The 22945-nt window shown below is 36.8% G+C and overlaps 1 pseudogene; it reads right to left on the reverse strand.

The window, feature by feature from the left end:
- Window positions 1-300: 300 nt before the first annotated feature.
- Window positions 301-1136, reverse strand: LOC111094487 (annotated as a pseudogene).
- Window positions 1137-22945: the final 21809 nt, after the last annotated feature.

A 22945-nucleotide genomic window follows, 5' to 3' on the forward strand; every position in this document is an offset into this window, starting at 1 on the left:
AACGTTTGGTAGTATGAATGACTTTTTCTTCTTATTAAGTAGAATGGATGGTAATTTCTGAAATGCTCTTCCAATTTAAAACCTAAGAGCCCCTGTATCCCAACCCATGAAGCCACAGGCCCCGGTGGAGGTTGGAGGGTGACATCTGCAATGCACTATGCTGTGTCCCTGTAAGCAGGAAGCATAGAGGGTGTGAGTAGCCTACAGTCCGGCCATCAGTGTCACCATGGAGTTGATTGTAGTTCTCTTTGTACCACTGATTATAATCACAGCTGTGTCCCTTTTCTGGCTATTGAAAGCTCATTGGAGGCTTCTCATTAACACCTTATTCCTGCGAACACATTTGGGGCATAGCATATTGTCCTCCAGCTGTGGGGGTGGGACGTTACTAGTGGGGAGTAAGAAGGGGGTGCATACTCTCCTCTGCTTTTCAGGCATCCAGCCTTGTCCTGCACGAAATTGCAGGTGCACCCACCCTTCTGTGTCTGCAGGCATACTTCTCCCATGGACCACACACCACTTGACACCGTGGGCCTTCTGTGGCGATGCCCATCTTCCCAGCCCCGGCTGCAGTTCTGGACCAGGAAGCAAACAGGACATCTGGGGCCAAAGCTGTCACAACAACAGTATTGACCCCTCCAGGAGAGCATCAGAACCCTTAGAGGGGGGCAGCCACTTCAGGAGAGTAGGTTCCATCAGGAGGTATCTTTGTTCCAGGACTTTCCAGAGACATTTTCCTTTTGTCCATCATCAATCTTCTTTGTGTCTGTGTGAGGATCTTGGCCTCTTCTGCGGTGACAGGAATGTTCTTCTTTTGATCTGGGTAAGCATATTCGCAGATTCACTTACGTACCAGACACCAAATGCATTGGCCCCTTGATATTATACTTCCCAGCCTCCAGAACTCTGAGAAATAAGTGTATAAATAGATATATAGAGAGACATACGTCTAATTTCTGGCCTTTGGTGCTCACCTTGAATTCTTGGCACTAGGCCTGCAGGATGTTTTGGTGAAGCAAGTTGGCTGGTGGCAGTTTCAAAGGTAATGGAGGAACTGGGATTTTCTTCTGAATTCTTACTCTTGTACTCTTGCCTTGTGCCGTCCTTTCTGAACAGGAAGTTTCGCCTTCTCTCATAGATCTTTTCCGTTTGGTCCCACTTGCTGAGGTTCCTGGTAACTTTGGTTGACCCGAAGCCTGCTGTTTCTCTTTGGTTTCTTCTGATACAGGTTGGGATTGGCCAGCCAGATAGTCTTCCCCTGACTTCCTGGAGCTCTGAAGATTTTCTTCCCCCCTTCCTTTGTTCTCCCTCAAACTGTTTCTTAAATTAGCCAGTGGGAGCTACTTTAATTGCTTCCTCTGCCTCTTTGTTATGACCTCTATAATGTTTGATTACTTTCTTGCTTTTCAGCGCAAGATGTTGCAGATTTATTTGACAGATTTTCCATTCAGACCTGGAATCAGTCAGTTTCCTGAGGAGGAAAATAAAGCTCCGAGACCAGAATTGGGGCCCCAGAGGTAGGTCATTGCTACTGGTTTGTCTCTGCTTCTGGAACTTTTCACTGGACAGGTATTTATATAATATGCATTTTTAAAAAGATAAATAAATGTAGGTGTCTTAGTCAGCCCAGACTACTATAACAAATACCACAGACTTGATGGCTTAAGCAACAACATGTATTTCTCAGAGTTCTGGAGGCTGGGAAGTATAAGAACAAGGTGCCAATGGATTTGGTGTCTGGTAAGAGCCTGCCTCCTGGCTTGTAGAGAGCTACTGTCTCACTGTGTCCTCACATGGAAGAGAAAGAGATCATCTCTCTCCTGTCTCTTCTTATGAGGGCTCCACTCTGATGATCTAATCACCTCTCAAAGTTCCACCTCCAATTACCATCACATTGGGGATTTGGGCTTCAATATATGAATTTTGGAGGGAAATATTAGTGCATAACAATGAGAATATAATTTTTTTTTAGAGAAAATCATGAATCCATAATAAAATCTCCATTTCAAATGTATGATTACTATGTGTTACTTTACTTGGTTTTATACTTTTCTCATATTTTGATACTAAAAATCTTGGTGACATGATGGGTACATAAATTCTTATTTGATTTATCCTATACTATAAACATTGTGATTTCAAAATAGTAATAACCAATGTTATCATTAACAATAAGGCTACTGAATGCAGCTTATGATTTATTTGTGGTAATTTTTTTTATCCCTAACATATATCTCACTCTTGATGGACAGTACAAGTATTGCACTTTAAGTCACTTGAAATAATTCTTCTCTGTGTGTTTGTCAAGAATTTGATATACAGGGATCCCTGGGTGGCGCAGCGGTTTGGTGCCTGCCTTTGGCCCAGGGCACGATACTGGAGACCCGGGATCGAATCCCACATCGGGCTCCCGGTGCATGGAGCCTGCTTCTCCCTCTGCCTGTGTCTCTGCCTCTCTCTCTCTCTCTCTCTCTCTGTGACTATCATAAATAAATAAAAATTAAAAAAAAGAATTTGATATACAATTAGATCCTTTTCCCCCCAATTTATTACTTTTACAAAATGCTTAACTTTGTATTTCAGAAAATTATGTTTTCTTTTTATTACATAAGACATTTACAGGGTTCCAGGGTAAATATATATATAGACATACCATTTCTATTCCTATTTCTTTCCTCATAGTACCATTTTTTTTAAAGATTTTATTTATTTATTCATGAGAGACAGAGAGAGAGAGAGAGAGGGAGAATGAGAGAGGCAGAGACAGGCAGAGGGAGAAGCAGGCTCCATGCAGGGAGCCCGATGTGGGACTCGATCTTGGATCCTGGGATCATGCCCTGAGCTGAAGGCAGATGCTCAACTGCTGAGCCACCCAGCGTCCCCCTCATAAAACAGTTTTTGCTTTTATCTTTCCATCGTGTCAGTAACAAGTCTTTACATAAGTAAATTTATATTTGTTTGCCTTATCTGAAAGCATTTCTTTGAAATTGAAAATTAGAAGGACTTTCAAATAGTCATCTTGTTAGTTTTATGGCCTGGTTCTGTAGTTACACAGCTGTATCAGATAGAAGCTTACTTCATCTTGTCCTAGTGTAGACTCAGAGACTAGAACATTCTAACTAGAGAAAGCAGAGATTATAAATCTTCAAGGAAACATATGTGGGATATTATAAAAAAATAGAATATCCATTCATATTTGTAGAGTGCTTTCAGTTTATATGGTAATTTCACTATGAATTTATTTATTTATTCATTGAAGTATAATTAACATAAGGTATTATATTTGATTAGAATATAATGATTCAACACTTCTACATGACATAACAATTCTCTACTGTGAATTTGTTAATTTTTCACAAAACCTTATTTTGGGTTTTTTTAAAGAGATTTTACTTATTTATGTATTTGAGAGAGAGAGCAAGAGAGACAGATAGTGAGAGAAAGCAGGATCAGGGAGTAGAGAGAAAAGCAGGCTGCCTGCTGAGCAGGGAGCTGGATTTGGGGCTTCTTCCCAAGAGCCAGAAATCATGATCTGTGCCAAAGGCAGACTGACTGAGCCATCCAGATACCCCAATAACCTTATTTTTCACCTCTGTTTTACAAATTGGAAACTGAGGCATGAGGACAAAAGGCCTTGCTGAGTTCTCACAGCTAAATACTGACAGGTAACAGTCCACGTTATGATGACACTGACTCTCAAATTCAAATACACTTGTGGTTTTTTTTTAAGATTTTATTTATTTATTCACGAGAAACACACACACACACACACACACAGAGAGAGAGAGAGAGAGAGAGAGAGAGAGAGAGGCAGAGACACAGGCAGAGGGAGAAGCAGGATCCATGCAAGGAACCAGACTTGTGACTCGATCCCAGGTCTCCAGGATCACACCTGGGCTGAAGGCGGCCCTAAACCGCTGAGCCACCCGGGCTGCCCAACACTTGTGTTTTGATCTATGTCTTCTGTAGTCATCATAAATTACTCCAATTAACTTTTAGAAGTAGCCTTTATTCCCTTTTTGTAGATTCACAATTCAAAATAACATTAAATACAGTCTCTGAAAAGTTCTGTACTTTTGAAATTAACTTAATGTTGTATTTCTTAATGTTTCCTGATTTTACTAGACCACAGAATATCTCCCAACCTCAGCGAGCCTGAAAAGGTGTCAAAGCCATAAGACTTGTTACTGCCACAAGTGTGGGTTAATCCACTTAATGACAGGTTCAATCAGCAGTTGGTTTCTTGACATAAACCATGCTCCAGGATTATGTTTGGCTTTGATAAACATCCATAGCTTGTCAGAGCCAAAGTTTGAAGATCATCTGTTTTATAATTTGATTCAGTTAATCTTTTAGTAACTTGACAAGCAGGTGATAATTTTTAAAAATAAACATTTATTGGTAATATTTCTCTCTCTTTTGTAAAAGATTTTATTTATTTATTCATGAGACACACAGAGAGAGAGAGAGGCAGAGACACAGACAGAGGGAGAATCAGGCTCCTTGCAGGGAGCCCAATGTGGGGCTCCATCCCAGGATCCCGGGATCACCACCTGAGCCAAAGGCAGTTGCTCAACCACTGAGCCATGCAGGCGACCCAGGTAATATTTTTCTCTTAAGGAAATTCATCCATATTTAGTTAATACAAGAACAGGAGAATCTGCAGGAGCCAGCAGTGTTTCTGTGTATTCCTAGCAACAAGAAACCATGACAGAGCAAGGCCTAAAACCAGAGCCTTCTGCATTTTCTCATCTGTGATGACGTACATTGATGTTAGACATTAATGAGTCTCAAGACATAAAGAAGAAGTATTTACCACTGGAAAATATGTTCTACACTAAAACAGAGGTAAGCATAAAGGCAAACAGTGTAAGATGTGGAGCTATGAAGGCTTGAGTTTTCTGGAACTTTTTTGTACAAAGTAATAAAAAAATAAACACTACAATTACTTGAGGTAGCTTATATGATATTCTGTGTTGTCTCCATTTTTCATTATTTTACTATGATTTTTTTCAAGTCAGCTGATCTATTTAAAAAAAAAACAGAAAATACTATTTTCAAGTGAGAGGTGGCCCTTTTCCAATTGGATTTTTCTTTACTCTTAATTTCTGAAAAATTCCCTTGAGAATGTAAACTTTTTAAAAAGTATAGTTATATTGGGATCCCTGGGTGGCGCAGCTGTTTGGCGCCTGCCTTTGGCCCAGGGCGCGATCTTGGAGACCCGGGATCGAATCCCACATCGGGCTTCCCGTGCATGGAGCCTGCTTCTCCCTCTGCCTATGTCTCTGCCTCTCTCTCTTTCTCTCTCTGTGACTATCATAAATAAATAAAAATTAAAAAAAAAAAGTATAGTTATATATAAAGGTAGAGAAAAATCCCTGGGAATTTATATGATCCTCTGGGCGTAAATTGAAAACACTGTTTTCTTGGATAAGTTCTTCAAAAACAGTGGGCAGTTAATTGCAGGGTGGATTTTTCCTAAGGTAATTTTAATTCACTCATTCACCCAAGGACCACAAAATTACTATTTATTAATTACTCTGGATTCTGATAGCCTCTGTGGGATATAAAATCCAGATGTGGAGAATTCAAGGTTCATGCTTGCTGTTATTATGGAGTAGCAATCTACCAGGATTACAACGTATATGATTGCAGTAAGATGAATATTAACAGGGGCATCCAGGTGGCTCAGTCAGTTAAGCATCTGATGATTTTGGCATAGGTCATTATCTCAGGGTCATTGAGCCTTGGGTCAGGCCCTGTGCCAAGCATGGAGCCTGTTTGAGATTCTGTCTCCCTCTGCCCCTCTCCACCATTCTCTTCCTCTCTCTCTCAAAAAAGATTCTTATTAATAAAAGGGGAGCTAAAAATAAAATAAAATAAAATTAAAAAATAAAAGGGGAGCTATAAAGTTATTCATTATGATAAAACACTGAAAACAGTGAATTTTAGAAAACTATAAGTATTTGAATATATATATATAAATGAAGACTGGAGAAGTATAGAAAATCTTTGTGGTGATGACATTTGAGCAATGAACAAATAAAAACCTTGGGTAGTTGGAAAAGGACAATGAACGTTTTCCATAAAGGAAGACAGTGTTAGCAGAGGCCAGGAGAAAATAACCCCACCCTGGTTGGTTCAGGAGATGAATATAGTAGAATTTGACTGTAGGGCACAAAAGTACGTTGGGAGAAACTGTTATCAATTATTGATGCACCGAGGACACAATTTCATCTGTATAGTAGCATCCTTTTCAGAATGTTTAAACTGAATCTAGTCCTTTGAAAAATCCAAATAGTAGAACATTCTGGAAAACAACTGGTCTGGACCTTAAAAAACTGCCAATGTCACGAACAACAAAAGTGTCTAGGGAACTATTTCGGATTAAAGAGTTATGACAATTAACTACAACGTTACAACTGATTATAAACCTCAAGAGGAAAAATAAGTGACAAATAAGCATTGATAACTGGGAAAATTTGAAACTAGACAGTATATTAGATAATGACATTATTTTAGTGTTATAATTCCTGAGTGAAATAATTGTATTGTTATATAGGAGAAGGCTTTTATTTTTACGAGATCTGCACTAAAGTGTTTAGGTATGAAATGTTATGATAACTGCAAGTAATTCTCAGGTGGTCCAGCATACACACACACACACACACACACACCCCAATATTTTAAGAGAAACAAATACAGCAAAAAGTTAGCATTGAGGAATCCAGACAAAGGACATATGAGAGCTTCTTTTACTGTTTTTACTTTTCTATAGATTTCAAATTTTTCAAAATAAAAAGAAGGAAAATAAAATTTCTGTTAACATTTGAGGTTCACATATTTCTGAGACAGAGAGGCAGAGAGAGAATAGGGGCAGAGGGAGAAGGATAGGGAAAGGGAGAGAATCTCAAGCAGAGTCCTTGCTGAGCAAAAAGCCCAACATGGGGCTTGATCTCAAGACCCTGAGATCATGACCTGAGCCAAAATCAAGAGTTAGATGCTTAACCAACTGAGTCACCAGGAGTTCCAATATTTTTTTCCTTGAGTGATAGTCTCACATAGCATAAGTAGTCTTTTAAGATGGTTCTAACCTTTATCATCATTTTAAAATTGTTCCTGTAAATATTTCACTTTTATTTTTTAAGCATTCATGAAATAGTGCAAGTTACTTTGTTATGAAATATATAATACAGGGGTGCCGGGGTGGCTCAGTGGTTGAGCATCTCCCTTTGGCTCAGGTTGTGATCCCAGGATCCTGGGATTGAGTACCACATTGGACTCCCCGTGGGGAGCCTGATTTTCCCTCTGCCTGTGTCTCTGCCTCTCTCTCTCTCTCTGCCATGAATAAATAAATAATATCTTAAAAAAGAAATACATAATTCAATACATATTTATTATAAAGATTTTCTTTGATTTACCATAATATTACACCTCAATAAACCCGTTGTAAGTTGAAAATGCATTTAATATACCCAATCTACTGAACATCATTGCTTAGCCTAACTTAAACATGCCCAGACACTTCCATTAGTTTATAGTGGGCAAAACCAACTAACACAAAAACTATTTTAAAATAATGTGTTGAATATCTCATGTAATTGATTGAATCCTGTACTGAAAGTGAAAAACAGAATTGTATGGGTGCAGACTGGTTGTAAGTGTATTGTTTGTTGACCCTCGTGATTGTGTAGCTGACTGAGAGGGGTTGGTGCTGCTGCCCAGCATCAAGAGAGAGTATCTATCACATATTATGAGCCTGGGAAAATATCAAAATTCTAAATTTTAAGTGTGGTTTCTACTGAATGCATATCACCTTTGTACCATTATAAAGTAGAAAACCATGGTAAGTCAGGGACGGTTTGTGTATGTGTTAATATGCCTCTAACTGGGCCAGGTGCAATCCTTGCCCTCAAGGAATATATGATGACCAGTTTACTCCAGAAAATGTTGGATAATCATGGGATGATGATTTTCGTCTTCCTTAGGAGTGATGAAAAAAGTGTTGTGATTTTTTTGACAATAGTTAAGTTTTGGAGAAAGATACTTCAATAAATTGAACTGAAACTGAAGATTTGGGTTGTTCCCAAGGAATTATGGCTTCCAGAAAATCCCAGCTACGGATAATTCTCCTTATTTAGAGTTGTACTAAGTGCTTTCCCCTTAAATTATTCTGTCAAAAGTTTTGGCCATTGCAATTCTTTGGTAACCTGCTCTCTGCCTGGCATCTGAAAGGAGTCGCTTTTTATAGGCTTTCCATCTACTAAGATGATTAATACCAGCTCAAAATGCTAGTAGTTATTTTTCTTAAAGGAGTTTGTGGGTGTGTGCTGACTCATTCAACCCTCTCACATCCTGTCTGCACCGTGATCTTAAGCATGTATTTTCAACAGGACTGGTCAGGTCAGTGCCAGGCTATAACCGTGAAACAAAACCAAGTTAATGTTTCATGAGCTAAAAAGTTGGCTGTGGAAGTGCCACACTCCAAATAACATATCTACCATTTTGTTTGAGAGTTACTAGTTTACTTCATCTGGTTTTACCATCTATGGTAAGGTAGTTAGAATTAATAGAAAATTCATCTCACTATTCAACAGGGTCCAAATAATGCAGCCCCCAAGTTAAAGCAAAATTGACATTATTGTAAATAGAAATCATGGTCCACATTACAGTATAAACCTGTTTAACCAAGGAGGAATTGATTTCTTTAAAATATTCAGAACCCTGATCTTCCCTAAAGTCTGACACAGAAAATACAAAACAAGCCCCTGTAACAAAAACCACAATTATGAGGAAAGGGTTCATAGACATGATGGGATTTCAGAAGCTAACAGGGGATCAAGTGTTCTGTTTACTGTGGAGTGTGGGGTTGACTCCAGACATGACTATGCTATGGAGTATTCCAAAGCCAGAATTGTAGTAAGTGTATCAGGTGTTTTTAGATGGAATATCACACACTAAAGAAGAGAATAGACATGGAGGATTAATAAAGGCAAGATCTATGGGTTTAGAAGAATGATTTTAATCTACACAATATTATAAAAAAATTACTAAAGAATTTAATCAGAAAGAAGATAGTGAAAGGGATTATAAGGGAAAGGAAGGGAACTGTGTGGGAAAAATTAAAGAGGGAGACAAACCATGAGAGACTCCTAACTCTGGGAAACAAATAAAGGGTCACAGAAGGGGATGTGGGCAGGGAGATGGGGTAACTGGGTGATGGGCACTGAGGAGGCGACTTGATGGGATGAGCACTGGGTGTTATACTATATGTTGGCAAATTGAACTTAAATAAAAACAAATGTAAAAAAAAAGAAAGAAGATGATGGGGAAATCAGTTTGAATAATTAAAAGTGATTATTTCCAACTCACTTTCCATACTTATTGGAAATTTGTACTGAAAGTCCTATATGGGGGAGCCTGGCTGGCTCAGCTGGTATAGCATGCAACTCTTGATGTTGAGGTAATGAGTTCAAGCACCATATTGGGAACAGCTATTACTTAAAAATAAAATGTCAAAAAAAAATTTTAGAAAGAAAGTCCTATACACATGTATTGAAAAAGTCTAAAAATCAATGATGCTTTCATTTCAATGATAGAATTAGAAAAAAAAAAGTCCAGCAAATTAAATCCAAAGAATGTAAGAAGAAAATGATAGAATAGCAGAAAAAAATTAATTGAATAGAAAAAACACACAAGGGATTAATGAAGTCTAAGTTACTATATTAAAAAGATTAATAACATTGTTAAACCTTTAGCAAATATTATATGTAATGGCGAAAGATTAAAAACTTCTCCATTTACATCAGGAACAAGGCTAGCATGTTGCTGTCACTACTTTATTTTCTAGTATACCAGTAACAGAAATTAAAATTTAAGAACAAGATACTACTTAAATGTGTATAAAAATACAAATACCTAACTCTAAATATGTGCAAGAACTGTATGTAGAAAATTGTAAAATATCTTTTGGAATTAAATGAAACCTAAAAAATATTGAATACATGGATTGTAAGATTCAGTTTTGTAAAGGAGGAAATGTTAAGAAAATTTATTAATGCTATTCAGTCTAAATCCCAATGGATTTTTGTTTTTTGGGTTTGGTTTGTTAACTTGTGCGCATGTATGTACGTATAAATTAAAAAGCAGTTTGTATCTCAAGGTTGGGAGTTAATTTTTTTTACAAGTCTCACATATTTTTCCTAGTATCTTGAAAAATTCATAAACCCCAACCATTGTGCCTACAGCACCTAATAGGTAAAATGGCCACTTTATGTATCCCCAGGCTCATGGTATTCTCACTAGGATATCACTGTGTGCTTCTGCTTCTATGACTCATGGACTATTTACTTCTCTTTAAATTAAAATATATATATATGCATGTGTTGTTGGGATTTTTTGCTTTAAAATGTACATAGGTACATGGTCGAAAATTGTGCTTATTAATTCTCTGAAACCATGAAGTTAAAATAAACACATGATATTTTAGCTGAAATTTGTCTTTAGATATTTAGCATATATATATAGCATATATATATATTTAGCATATATAGAATATATATATATTCTATTCTCTTCATTGGTTACTGCAACAGAGAAACCTGTTTGAAAAATATGGCTTCTACCCACATTCAAAACAGCAAACCATGAGTTTACTGATTTTTCACTGTACTTGTCTACCCTCTAGTGGTTGAATTGTAAAGTCCAAAAAAAAAAAATTCCACAGGCAAGAATCATATGATTCAATTTTGAGAAATTTATTATTTTTTTTTAAGTTTAGCCTGATTTCTTATGTAACATATTACTAAATTTAGAAATCTACTTCATGTCAATAGCATAGGCATTAGCATATACGTGTTCAATGTTGCAAAGTGTGTAAGATTTTTAACCTAATCCTAGGCTAAAAGACTAATATCAGAATGATTTATACATTGATAAAAATAACTAAAATAACAATAGCAATAAATAAAAAAATTGTAAATGAAATTGATTGAGCACTTACTGTGCTAAGTTGTTTTCTCATGTCATCTTTTATCTGCACAGCAGTTCCAGAAGCAGGTCACCATTTTGCAGGTAAAGACACTCAGGCTTAGTGTGCTTAAGCAACATGATGAAGGTCAAATATAAATATTAATAATCGATAATATTTTAAAAGCAATTTTTAAGTACCAGAAGTTCTGTTAAGTACTTTGTATGTCTGTGTTTGGGTTTAGAGTAAGAAATGGAAACTACTCTGAGACTTAAAGTGGAAGTAGGTTGAGACAGGTAATGAGGTCCCCACAATCAGAGGAAGGACTGGAGGAGTAGGTTTTTGGGTGGACCTTCTGGGATGATTGTCAAAGCAATACAAAACGGATTCACTAGGAAGTTCCACCTCTGTGGTTGTCACTGTTGTAATGCCTCAAGTCTCACAACACTGAAAAATCTAGAAACTGGACTCATTTTCTGCAGCAGAAAAACCTCCTCTTCATAATTCTTGCTGCCAGCAGAGACAGCTAGATGCTGAAAAATGATGCCTCTTGTTCACATTCAACTTCTGCCTCTGGTCGCCATAACATAATTCACATCCAGGGATCTTGTTCCCAAGGAGTCAGAGAAATGTACTGTTTATCTTCCCAGATGCAGTGGACCAGGAAGAAACATGGAGAAGGATGAAGATAGACATTGGGGACAACAGACCGCATCAGGCACAACATGCTGTCTTACTTAGTCCCCATAGAGATATGTATCTCTATATATTTGCAAAGCAAGTTGAAAATACTGGGCTTTGTTCTCACCTAAGAGTGTATTAGGATCACTCAAAGATTTTTTTTTAAGAACTCATAACCTAATGCTACATTCCTGGCATTTGAGATTTAGTGTATCTGAATGGACAGAGTGGAGCTCAGAAATGCATATTTTGAAAATTCTTTGGCATGATTCTAATGCTCACCCTAGTTGTGACTTAGCCTAAAATGGACAGTGCTGTGATCTTTTTATAAGAAAGCTGACAGAAGACAGAGTTATGATGACAAGTTGAATAAGATTATGTCATGAGTTAGTAATGTCAGTTTCCTGGATTAGAAATAGTTCGTTTGAATTTTAGGGGTTGGGGAGTTAAAAATGTTGGCACCAAGAATGTAATATTCTTAGGGAAATTCTTGCCTTTTTGAAAGGCACCTGACATTTGTAAAATGGGAGTACCTGTAAAAGAGCTAAAGTGCCTCCAAGTGGCCAATGTCTAAATTGCATTTTGGTGAAAATAAGATCTACGTTTAAAAAATGAGCAGAGAGAAAAGAATGGAGTCTGATTTTTTTTTAATTGAAGATATTCAGAACTGCGTTTGGAAAGGAGATATGGATGCAATGAGGTGTGTCTTTTATATGAAAATGCTTGTAAAAATTCGTGGTGAATTATTTTCTTACTTAAACCTCAGCTGTGGTAGGGATATATATACCTTAGAAATTCCACATTTTACTTTTAATTAGGTTTTCTTGTTAGAAACTGTACTAATCTCCTTAGACTCACTTTCCACTGAAATTCACAAGGATAATACCTTAGAGACACTGAAAGATAATTACACATTTTATGGGTCTGTATTTGTTTATAATGAAGATTATTTATTGCTTTATCCAATAAATATTACTTCAGCAGATATTTTGTGCCATATATGCTTTGGACATTGGGATCACAGTGGTCAACTAGATAAAAAAGATCTCTCACTTCAGGGATGTGTGTGGGATGTATGTGGAGTGTGTGTGTAGAAAGACAAATGATACCTAAGTCGCATCCAGCTTAACTTACTATCATCTCTTGATAATAAACACAATCAATACAGACCATTTGAAGTGCTCAGAATGAAACTTGGAAGTGTGATAGAATCTGGTGGGAGTACTGGCAACTTTAGATTAGGATTAGCAGGGATGGGTTATTTGAGTTACTGTTTGAGTGAAGATATGAAAGAAGAAAAGTGAGCTCTATGGAAAATAGAGAAAGAACAATCCAACAATCCAAGGAAAGAGCATGAGGAGAAGAACTGGGCATATTTACAGAAAGAGGACAGAAACCAGAAAAGCCAACACATATGAGAAATGGGGCAAATGGATCAAGACAAGGTAGACACGAACCAAATCTTGTCTATTGTTTATTGGGAAGCCATTGAATGATCTTGAGCAGTGGAGTGTAGACTTTGAGTCAACCAGATTTACATGTTTAAAAAGTTACTGCTGTGGGGGGTATTGAATGGAAAGGGGCAGGAGACTAAACAAAGAGTTCAGTTAGGAAGTTATTGCAATTGACCCGGTAGGAGAAGATGAACTAAAATGGTAAAAATGGAGATGGAGTGAGGTGGACAGATTCAAGATAAATATTTGAGGGAAAAATTGACAGGTCTTGTTAATGACTTAGATATGAGAGATAAAGGAAGGATAGAATGAAGATGGGTCCGTAATATGTCTTGGGTAGCTAGGTGGAGGCAGGTGCCTTTATTGCAATAGGTAATACAGAAGCAGAAGTTGGGATGGGGTAGGAAAGCAAGTTTTCTGTTTGGGGCTTCTTACCTTTGAGATGTGTGTGGTATATATGCTAAAGTGTCAACAGGCAGCTAGCTATAAAAATTAGCACTCAGAATTTAGGACTGGGGCAATCGTAATCTAAGTATATATGTTATCTAAAGCTGTGGAAATGAATGAAATGTTCTAGTAAGAGGTTACAGAAACAAAAGTAACTTGAATTGAACCTGAGAATTGTAACTTTTTAGGCCAGGTGGATGGAGTGAAGTCATCAAAGCTGTCGGAGATGAAATACGGTGCGAAACAGAAGAATATGACATTGCAGAAATAAGGGATAGTGTTTCAAGGAATGAGTGCCAATTATGCGGAATGTTCTGCATAAACCAAGACAGAAATAGAAAAATGTCTACAGAATTTGGCCACATGGAATTGTGTGACCTTGACAAGAGCAATGTCAATAGAGTGAAGTGGAGGAAAGCTAGGTTAGAATAGGTTGAAGAGTGAAGACATAATATTAGGAAGAGATGTCAAGTAAAAACTTTCAAGAATTTTGCTGTAATAGGGAGCAAAGAAATAGATGGAACTTGACATTTTTCAAGTAAATTTTTTACCCAAGTGGGAGTTACAGAGGAATGTTTTTATAGTTAATGGATCAGCATCTTGACAGAGAAAAGCATATCTAGGAAATAGATGGTGTAGGAATAAAGTCCTTGAGAAAGTAAAAGGGGATTGCAACCCAAGTGCACATGGAGGAAGGGGCCAGTCCTTTTACTTAAAAGAGGCAGGAAAGACAGAGACTGAGGTATAGACACGGATCCTATTCATCTTTAGCTAATTCTGCTCGACCACTTGTAAAGATCTGGTGCTTTTGAGTTATGGGATCACATTCTTTGCCAAAATTTGTTCACATTTCCCCAAATCTGGAAAAATATTTGGCTAACTGAACTTTACTGTGAGACTTTTTAGACTCTTTGATCTGCTCCTGTGTTTTGTAAGGAGTTTACAGAATGCAACAATTCCCAAACTGATCTGGCCATGTAAGTCCTTTCTTGTGAACTGCCCTTTATATATGGGAAAAAGTTTTCTAAGGAACATATTTTAGGAGATTCTGAATAATCAAAAGGACTATAGTTTCTTTTATTAAAATCGACTTTTAAAAGGCCCTTTTCTTTATATTCTTTCTCATAAATCCCATTTTCTCTAGCATTCAAATAAAATGAAGAGAAAGGAGATTATATGGTAAATATGTGGGCACATGTTATTTTTAGCCATTCCTTGACTTTTCTTAATAAACTAGGTACTAACAATGTAAGCATTACTTTTTACCTGATATAATTTGATTGATATCTACCAGGTTTGTTTTGTTGTTGTTGTTGTTTGTTTTTCTTCTTTTCTTTTCTTTTCTTTTCTTTTCTTTTCTTTTCTTTTCTTTTCTTTTCTTTTCTTTTCTTCTTTTTTTCTTTCCTTTCCTTTCCTTTCCTTTCCTTTCCTTTCCTTTCCTTTCCTTTCCTTTCCTTTTCTTTTCTTTTTTTTTTCTTTCTTTTTTCTTTTCTTTCTTCTTGCTTTCTTTCTTTCTTTCTTTCTTTTTCTTTCTTTCTTTCTTTCTTTTCTTTCTTTCATTTGTGGCCCTTGTTATTTGTTCCCATTTTTGTTTTCCACTCTTTTTCTGCCTTTTGTGGTTTTAACTGAGCATTCTATGAGAGTCTATTTTCTCTCTTTTCTTAGCATATCAGTTATAGCTCTTTTAAAATATTTTTAGTAGTTCTAGAGTTTTCAACATACGTTTATAATTAATTGAAGTCTTCTTTTCAATATTTATCTACTTATTTATTGAGAGTTTGCACTTGAGTGGGGAAGGAGGTGCAGAAGGATAGAGAGAATCTCAAGCAGACTCTATGCAGGGCTCAGCTGGATCTTAACACCCAGAGATGTTGACTTGAGCTGAAATCAAGAGTCAGACACTTAACTTGCTGAGCCACCCAGCACCCAACCCAAGTCTACTTTTAAATAACACTACGCCACTTCATAGATAGTGTGAATACCTTATAATAACGAAACAATTTTAATTTTCCCCTTTATCTCTTGCATCTTGGTGTCATTCATTTCACTTATACATGAACATCCAGAAACATGTATATACATGAGGGTATGTAATTGATACATTGTTACTATTATTATTTTGAACAAACTGTTATCTCTTAGATCAATTAAGAATAAGAGAAATATTTTTTAAGAATAAGAGAAATAATTTTTTTTATTTTAATTTCACTTATTCCTTCCTCAATGCTCTACCTTTCTTTATGTAATGTGAGTTTCTAACCTGTACTATTTTCTTTCTCTCCAAAGAATTTCTCTTGGCATTTCTTGCAAGGCTTGTCTACTGGCAACAAATTCCATCAATTTTTGTTTATTTGAGAAAGTATTTATATCTCCTCACTGTTGAAGGATGATTCTGCAGAGTACAGAATCCTGGGTTGGTGACTTTTTTCTTTCAACACTTTATTTCACTCCACTTTCTTCATGCTTGTATGATTTAGGAGGAGATGTTGGATGTAATCCTTGCCTTTGTTCCTCTATAGGTAAGGTCTTGTTGTTCTTTGATTTCTTTCAAGATTTTTTGTTTATTTTTGATTTTTTTGTAGTTTAACAATGATATGCATAGGTGTAGGTTTTTATCTTGCATGGTGTTCTCTAAGGTTTCTGGATTTATGGGTAGGTGTTGGACTTTAATTTAGGGAAATTGCCAGTCATTATTGCTTCAAAAATCTTTTTCCTGTTTCCTTCTCTTTCTTTTCCTTTTGGTATTCCTTTTATGCATATATTAAAACTTTTGCAATTGTCCCAAGTCCTTGGATATGCTGTTCTGTTTTCTTCAGAAAGTCTTCTCTTTGCTTTCCAATTTTGAAGGTTTCTACTGAGATATTCTCAAGCTCAGAGATTTTGTCCTTATGTATGTCTAGTCTACTTATAAGCCCACTGCCAGCATTCTTCATTTCTATTACGGTGTTTTTTTTCTTTTTTTAATCTTTAGCACTTCTTTTTTGTTCTTTTGTAGGAGTTCCAACTCTCTGTTTACATTGCCCATCTATTCTTGCATGATGTCTGCTTTATTCATTAGAGCCCTTTGCACATCAATCCTAGCTGTTTTAAATTCCCAGTCTGAAAATGTCAATATTTTTGCCATGTCTGGCTTTGATGCTTGCTCTGTTCTCCAAATTGTGCTTTTTTGTCTTTTGTTATGCTTTTGCAATTTTTCCTTGATAACTGGTCATGGTGTACTGGGTACAAAGAACTGTTGTAAATAGGCCTTTAGCAATGTGGTGGTGAGTTGGGAGAGTAGAGGAATCATCCTATAGTACTATAATTAGATCTCAGGTTTTAAATGAGACAGTGCTTCTAGACTGTGAACGTCACAAGAATTTCTCAGTTTTTTCCTCCCCTCTTAGGTGGGACAGCATGGCTAGAGTGGACTAGAGTTGGATATTTCCATCTCTTAGGTCAGTTAGGCTCTGATAATATCCTATCAGGGTAGGCACTGGTTAACTAGTTCCCCCTGAGGGCAGCCCTTGTTAAGAAGAACAGAGTGCCCTCGTATATTTCAAGATGGTTCCCTTTCTCTGTCCCTCACTGGAAGCCCAAGGGGAGTTTTCTTTGATATTTTCTATGGGAACCTGGTTGAGCTTCTGGAGGTAAATGTCACAAAATGGTGGAGGTTGTCTGTGACCGAGTCCACCTGGAGTTTTTAATTCTGAGTTAATGAATGTGCAGGGCTTCCTGACCCAGTACCGGTTCCCATGGGTATTTTAGCTCCTGTGCTTCTGCCTTCCCTCCCTGTATTTGACTTTTTTCTCTTCAGTCTTGGGTACAGTGATTTGCCCTCTGTCCTCATCTCTCTTATGGATCCAAGAAGAAGTTGTTGATTTTTAAGTCTGTTTGTATTTTTACATGTTAGGATGGCACGGCAACTTGGAAAAAAACCAGTCTCCTCCTGTCTGTTTTTTTTTTTTTTTATCTGATATGAAACAGTGAATGAAAATCCCCTTACTTACAAACAGAAATTAAAACGCATTATAATCAAATGTCACCTGTGCCTTGAATATAGTAAGTTTTAGGAACTCTCAACTTGCCTAATAATACAGTGCACATCTTCTGAATAGAAGGCATTATACAAATACTTGCTGAAGGAGTAAATAAATGTATGAAGTCCCATTAACTGTGACCACATATTATTAAATGTAAAGAAATCCAGTTAACTTGCACTGTTTAGAATAGTTTGTATTATCCACCTATTCAAACTGTTACTATATTGGACTGGTAGCAAGGCTTCACTGTTAGAATATATTCTGGAATGAAGTGGTAGGGAAGAAATACCATTTTTACTTCCCTAGACCAATTAAAAACTTTACCTTTTAAATTAAAATTTTAATTAATTAAATAGTGGATATTTAACTGCTCGAGGTCTCATTTTTAAATGCACAGTGGAAACTAACAGAATGATCTGTACATAGTATAGACTCAGCAAATATTTGTTTAATTTAATTAGATTTTCAAAAGGATCTACCTTGATCAATCTGAGTGCAAAAGCTACATATATTTGTTTCATTTCAGGAAATCCAGGAAGGCCCAATTATTGCAAATCATTTTCAAATGGAGACCAATAATATCCGAAATGCTGTCTCAGAACATCTCTTATTTACTCATCAAATCTGGATGAAATTATTTATTATATGCAAGCCACTCTGTTAGGTGCTGGGAATGCAAAGGACACTACTCTAGAGGTTGGTGCACAGAGTCAGGATTGCAAATAATAATCACCTATTTTGTTGTTTATATTTAGTTTTTAGCAAATGACTTTTATCTGCATTTTGTTAGTGTATTCTTCTCCATATCCTCCTTCTTTTCTTAGCTTTTTAAAAAAGATTTTTTATTTATTTATCTGAGACAGAGAGTGAGAGAACACACAAGCAGGGGGAGTGGGAGAGGGAGAAGCAGGCTCCTCGCTGAGCGAGGAGTCCAACAAGGGGCTTGATCCCAGGACCTTGGGATCCTTATTATTCTTAGTATTGTTTATCCTGGAAAAATGAGCATTTCTGAAGTGTTGGAAGTGGCATTGGAGAAGAGGGTGAACTTGTAGTGTATTGAAATTCAGACAACCTTCTCCAAATGTTTTCTTAATCTCCTGTGTTTTAGGGTAGCAAGAAGATCCTCTAGGGCTCTAGCAAGAAGATCCCCTAAGGCTCTGGCAAGTCTATTATGTTTCTGTTTTAGTATGATATGGAGTGTGTGTGTGTGTGTGTGTGTGTGCATGTGTGCAGATGAGCATGTGTGCACACACACAGGCGTGCTGAGATTTTTTTTCTTTTTTTTTCCAGCTGTCCAAGATCAGAAGCTTTGTAAAGCTGTGCTTTACCCATATTTTATTCTCTATGCTGTTACTCCCATTGCAAAGATAGCTTTTCTATATATTTCCTCTTTCAGTTCCACCTTCCAGGCCACTTGTTTGAAACACAAAAACAGGGATGCCTGGGTGGCTCAGTGGTTGAGCATCTGCCTTTGGCTCAAGTTGTGATCCTGGGGTCCTGGGATCGAGTCCGCCTGCTTCTCCCTCTGCCTATGTCTCTTCCTTTGTCTCTCATGAATAAATAAGAAAAATCTTAAAAGAAAAAGAAAAGAAACACAAAAACATCAGGTGGGCTCCCACTGCCTGTCCTCCGCCATAACCTTGCTGTTCTAACAGAGGACTACTGTTTGCCCTTGGGGTGTGATGTCACCAAGGTAAACTCAACTCAGAGCACACTGCCTGGATTCTATTGAGATCTTGTCTAAACTTTCAATGCCTTGATCCAAATTACATTGTATTTTGTAGCTTTTTAAAAATCATTTTCATTCCAGGTTATGGACTTTCATTAATGTCACAGGGTGTTATACTATATGTTGGCAAATCGAAGTCTAATAAAAAATAAAACAAAAGGGAAATAAAAGCTTGTTGGAAATTAAATAAATATTTTAAAAAGATAAACAGAAGATGAAGTGGTCTTTTTTTTTTTTTGTTTTTTTCCTTGTGGTTTTTGGATAGTTTCTAAGAAGAGAGGCAGAGAATCTTTTGCTCTTCCTTCTCTTCCCAGAATTCTTTTAAGAGGCTTAGAAGTAGTTATGATGGGACTGGGGGAAAAAAAGATAGAACGCTAAAAATTGTTGGTGAGAGAAAATTAGAGTTTAAGATTTAAGTGGTAAAATTTTAGTTGGTGACAAATTGAAATACGGTTATCATATCAGAGGTAGAATGGAGATGAAAAGCAATGGAGATTGAACAGGAAATTGTCAAGCTGTGGTCTTAATTTTAATTATCCATGTGAAAATGGAAGAATAATTTTAGTCATTGGGATTGAAGAGGCTGTGCATCATATAACAAAGTTCTCTGAGAATGGGCATTAATTAGAAGCTATGGGATGGCAAGAGAGCAAAAATGCAAACATTTTATGCTGTTTTTAAGAGAGAAGCTGCATCCTATGACAGTTTGAGAGAAAAATCATCTAACAGCTGCAGTAAACAAGGGGAGGCTTAGGGTGGCAATGTCTGCATACATCAGCAAGAGTGGCTGGAAGTTGGGAGGATAACAGATTGCTTGAGGTGTATCTCTGTTAAAAGAAATGGCTTCTGCTTTCACATTAGTCATAGGAGCATCAGCAGTGTCTGGGCTCCTGCCTTTCTAGGTATTTTTCATGATACACAGAAACTGCTAAAATCTGTTGGGGGAATTCTGATTTCATTACATTTTCACAGTTGTATTTTTGCTGCTTCTTAAGTAATGATGGAATAGGAAGAAAAATATGATTAGAAACTAATTGTGGCTGCTTTTTTCTAATGGGATTGCTTAAGTTTTCTCTGGGGTAGATAGTTCTTTTGTTGATGCAAAGACACTGGGATTGCTTGGAAATGTGATGCTATGCATGTAGTTTGGATGGAGTGGGTGAGAAAGACAGAAATGAGCTGTTGACAATATAATCGAGAGGAATTTTGACTTATGGGGAGTGCACAAGAAGAGATCATTTAAGAGACAAGTCAATCTAGAAGGGAAGAGAGCCTCAAGAAGGTGATGGAAGGCAGGAGATTTATGGATAGGTATGGACAATGATGAATAATTCTGCAGCAGAGAAGTGATAACAAATATCTAGAGACAGTGATGCCCTCCACTGAATGTAGTATTTCACTTCCATTCCATACATCCCCATCTGTTACGGCCAAGTTTCCACTTTTTTTTTTTTTTTCCAAATAGTCCTGTGTTATTTATAATTTGAGAATTATAGGTTAGGACCAGGTTTGGTTAGCACTGCATAGGTTTCTGTGTGTCAGAAAACTTGAAAGAAGATAGCTGAAATATGATGGGTAGTTTATTTATTTCTCATATAAAGAATCTAGGGGAAAGCAGTCTAGGCAGGTATGCCAACCCCATGGTCATTAGGGACCTGTGCTTCTACATGTCCATCCTGCCCCTCTGAGGGCATGGCTTTTATCCTTGTGGTTCCATGCAATTGTTATAGCAGTACATCTTATCTGTATCCCAGGGGCAGCATGGAGACAGGGAAGAAGAGCATATTTCCTTTTTCCTTGAGGCTTTCTGGAAGTTCCACATACCTCCTTTATTTACACAGAAATTTCTATAGATCTTACTTACTAGTACTTAGAGACAAGGGAGGCTGGGAAACCAAAACTTAAAGCTAACTGCAATTTTTCTAGGTAAAAATTAATATTTCTTTATTTTGAGAGACAAGATGGGAATTTGTAGTTGGAAGGTGATAAGGTGCTTCTGCTACAGAAAAATGAAATCCAGCAGGGAGGGACAAGTGGGTCAGCTGGGAACCATACGTGGTTCACAGAGGAGAACCAAGCCATAAAGTGGACTGATTGAAAAAAGAAACAAGAAGAATAAATCATGTTTATTACAGCATTATTTACAATAACCAATATAGGGAGCAATGGGAGAATGGATAAAGAAGATGTGGTTCACACACACACATACACACACACTGGGATATCACCCAGTCATTAAAAAGAATGAGATTTTGCCATTTGCAACAACAGAGATAAACCTAGAAGATATTATGCTAGATGAAATAAGTCAGACCGGGAAAGATAAACAGATGATTTCATTTATATGTGGAATCTATAATAAATGAATAAATAAGCACAAAACAAAAAGCAGAAACAAATCCATCAACACGGAGAACAAACTGATGGTTGTCCAAGGGAGGGGAGTGGGGAGGATGAATAAAATGGGTGAAGGGGAGCGGGAAATACAGGCTTCCAGATATGGAATGAATAAATCATGGGGATAAAAAGTATAGATATCATGGATTTTTTTGTGTTCTTCCCCCCAAATCAATGTGTTCTCTCATTTCTTATCCTATAAAGCCTATTTAAATATTTTGCTCAGTGTGGTAACAGTTGATTAAATTTTCATTGAATAAGTTTAGGCTAAAATAAGAAGTGTTGCCAAATCTCACATTTCCAGAATTGACTTAAGCATTTTTCTGGTATGAGTCAAGGTTCAATCAGAAACAAACAAACAAACAAACAAACAAACAAACAAAAACTACAGTATTTCAAGCAGGAAGAAATTTAATGCAGTGAACTAGTGACTTAAAAATACATAGGAAGGGCTGGAGGAGCAGTGATTGCGAAAAACACTCACCATCACTCAGTTTTATCACAAGCCATGCAAGGATTAGGAGCCTCCAGGAATCACAGGGAACTCCCATTCCTGATCTCCGCTCACCACTGCACCGGATGAACGATTGCATCTGAAGAAGCTACAAAGAATCACTTCTGTTGAAACCCATTGAGTCCCTTACTAGGCAAAAAATAATGGTTTCTACTTCTTTCAAACTTTGTGGTCTTTGCTTGGAGTGGACTCTAACCCAGAAACCTGATGGCTGGGGATTCTGGGAAATGCACTTTCTAGACTTCTAGTCACTTTGAAATGAGGATACCAAGAAAGATAAAGGTGCACAGGTGGATTCTTATATCTGCTTCTGCATTCTGTGTTTTGTGATGTTACTCTGGTTGAAATAAATGAAGAAAATCCAGGTTTGCACATAAACATATAGTTGAAAAAGGGAAGGTACTTTGAATAGCCTTTATAAATAATTGAGACTGGATTTCTTTGATAACAGCAAGCAGTAATTTCATAAAGGTTAACTGTAAGGTAGAATCAGAAACTTTGAAACTATATGAATAAACTTTTTATTACATTAAAAATCCATTGGTCTGTCTATTGGTCTATTATGTAACTTAAATGTAGTTTTTACCCATGCATGATTTTGTAATATGATACATTGAACATTTGGAAAATACTGTTATGTTGAGTTATGCAGATCTTCCAAATGTTGCTGAATTTCGTTATACAATATCATGAAATTTCATTTGTACCACTACCAAATTCATCAGAAAAGTC

This window comes from Canis lupus, chromosome 38 (genome assembly GCF_011100685.1).
Source record: "Canis lupus familiaris isolate Mischka breed German Shepherd chromosome 38, alternate assembly UU_Cfam_GSD_1.0, whole genome shotgun sequence".
In the NCBI taxonomy this organism is placed as follows: Eukaryota; Metazoa; Chordata; class Mammalia; order Carnivora; family Canidae; genus Canis; species Canis lupus.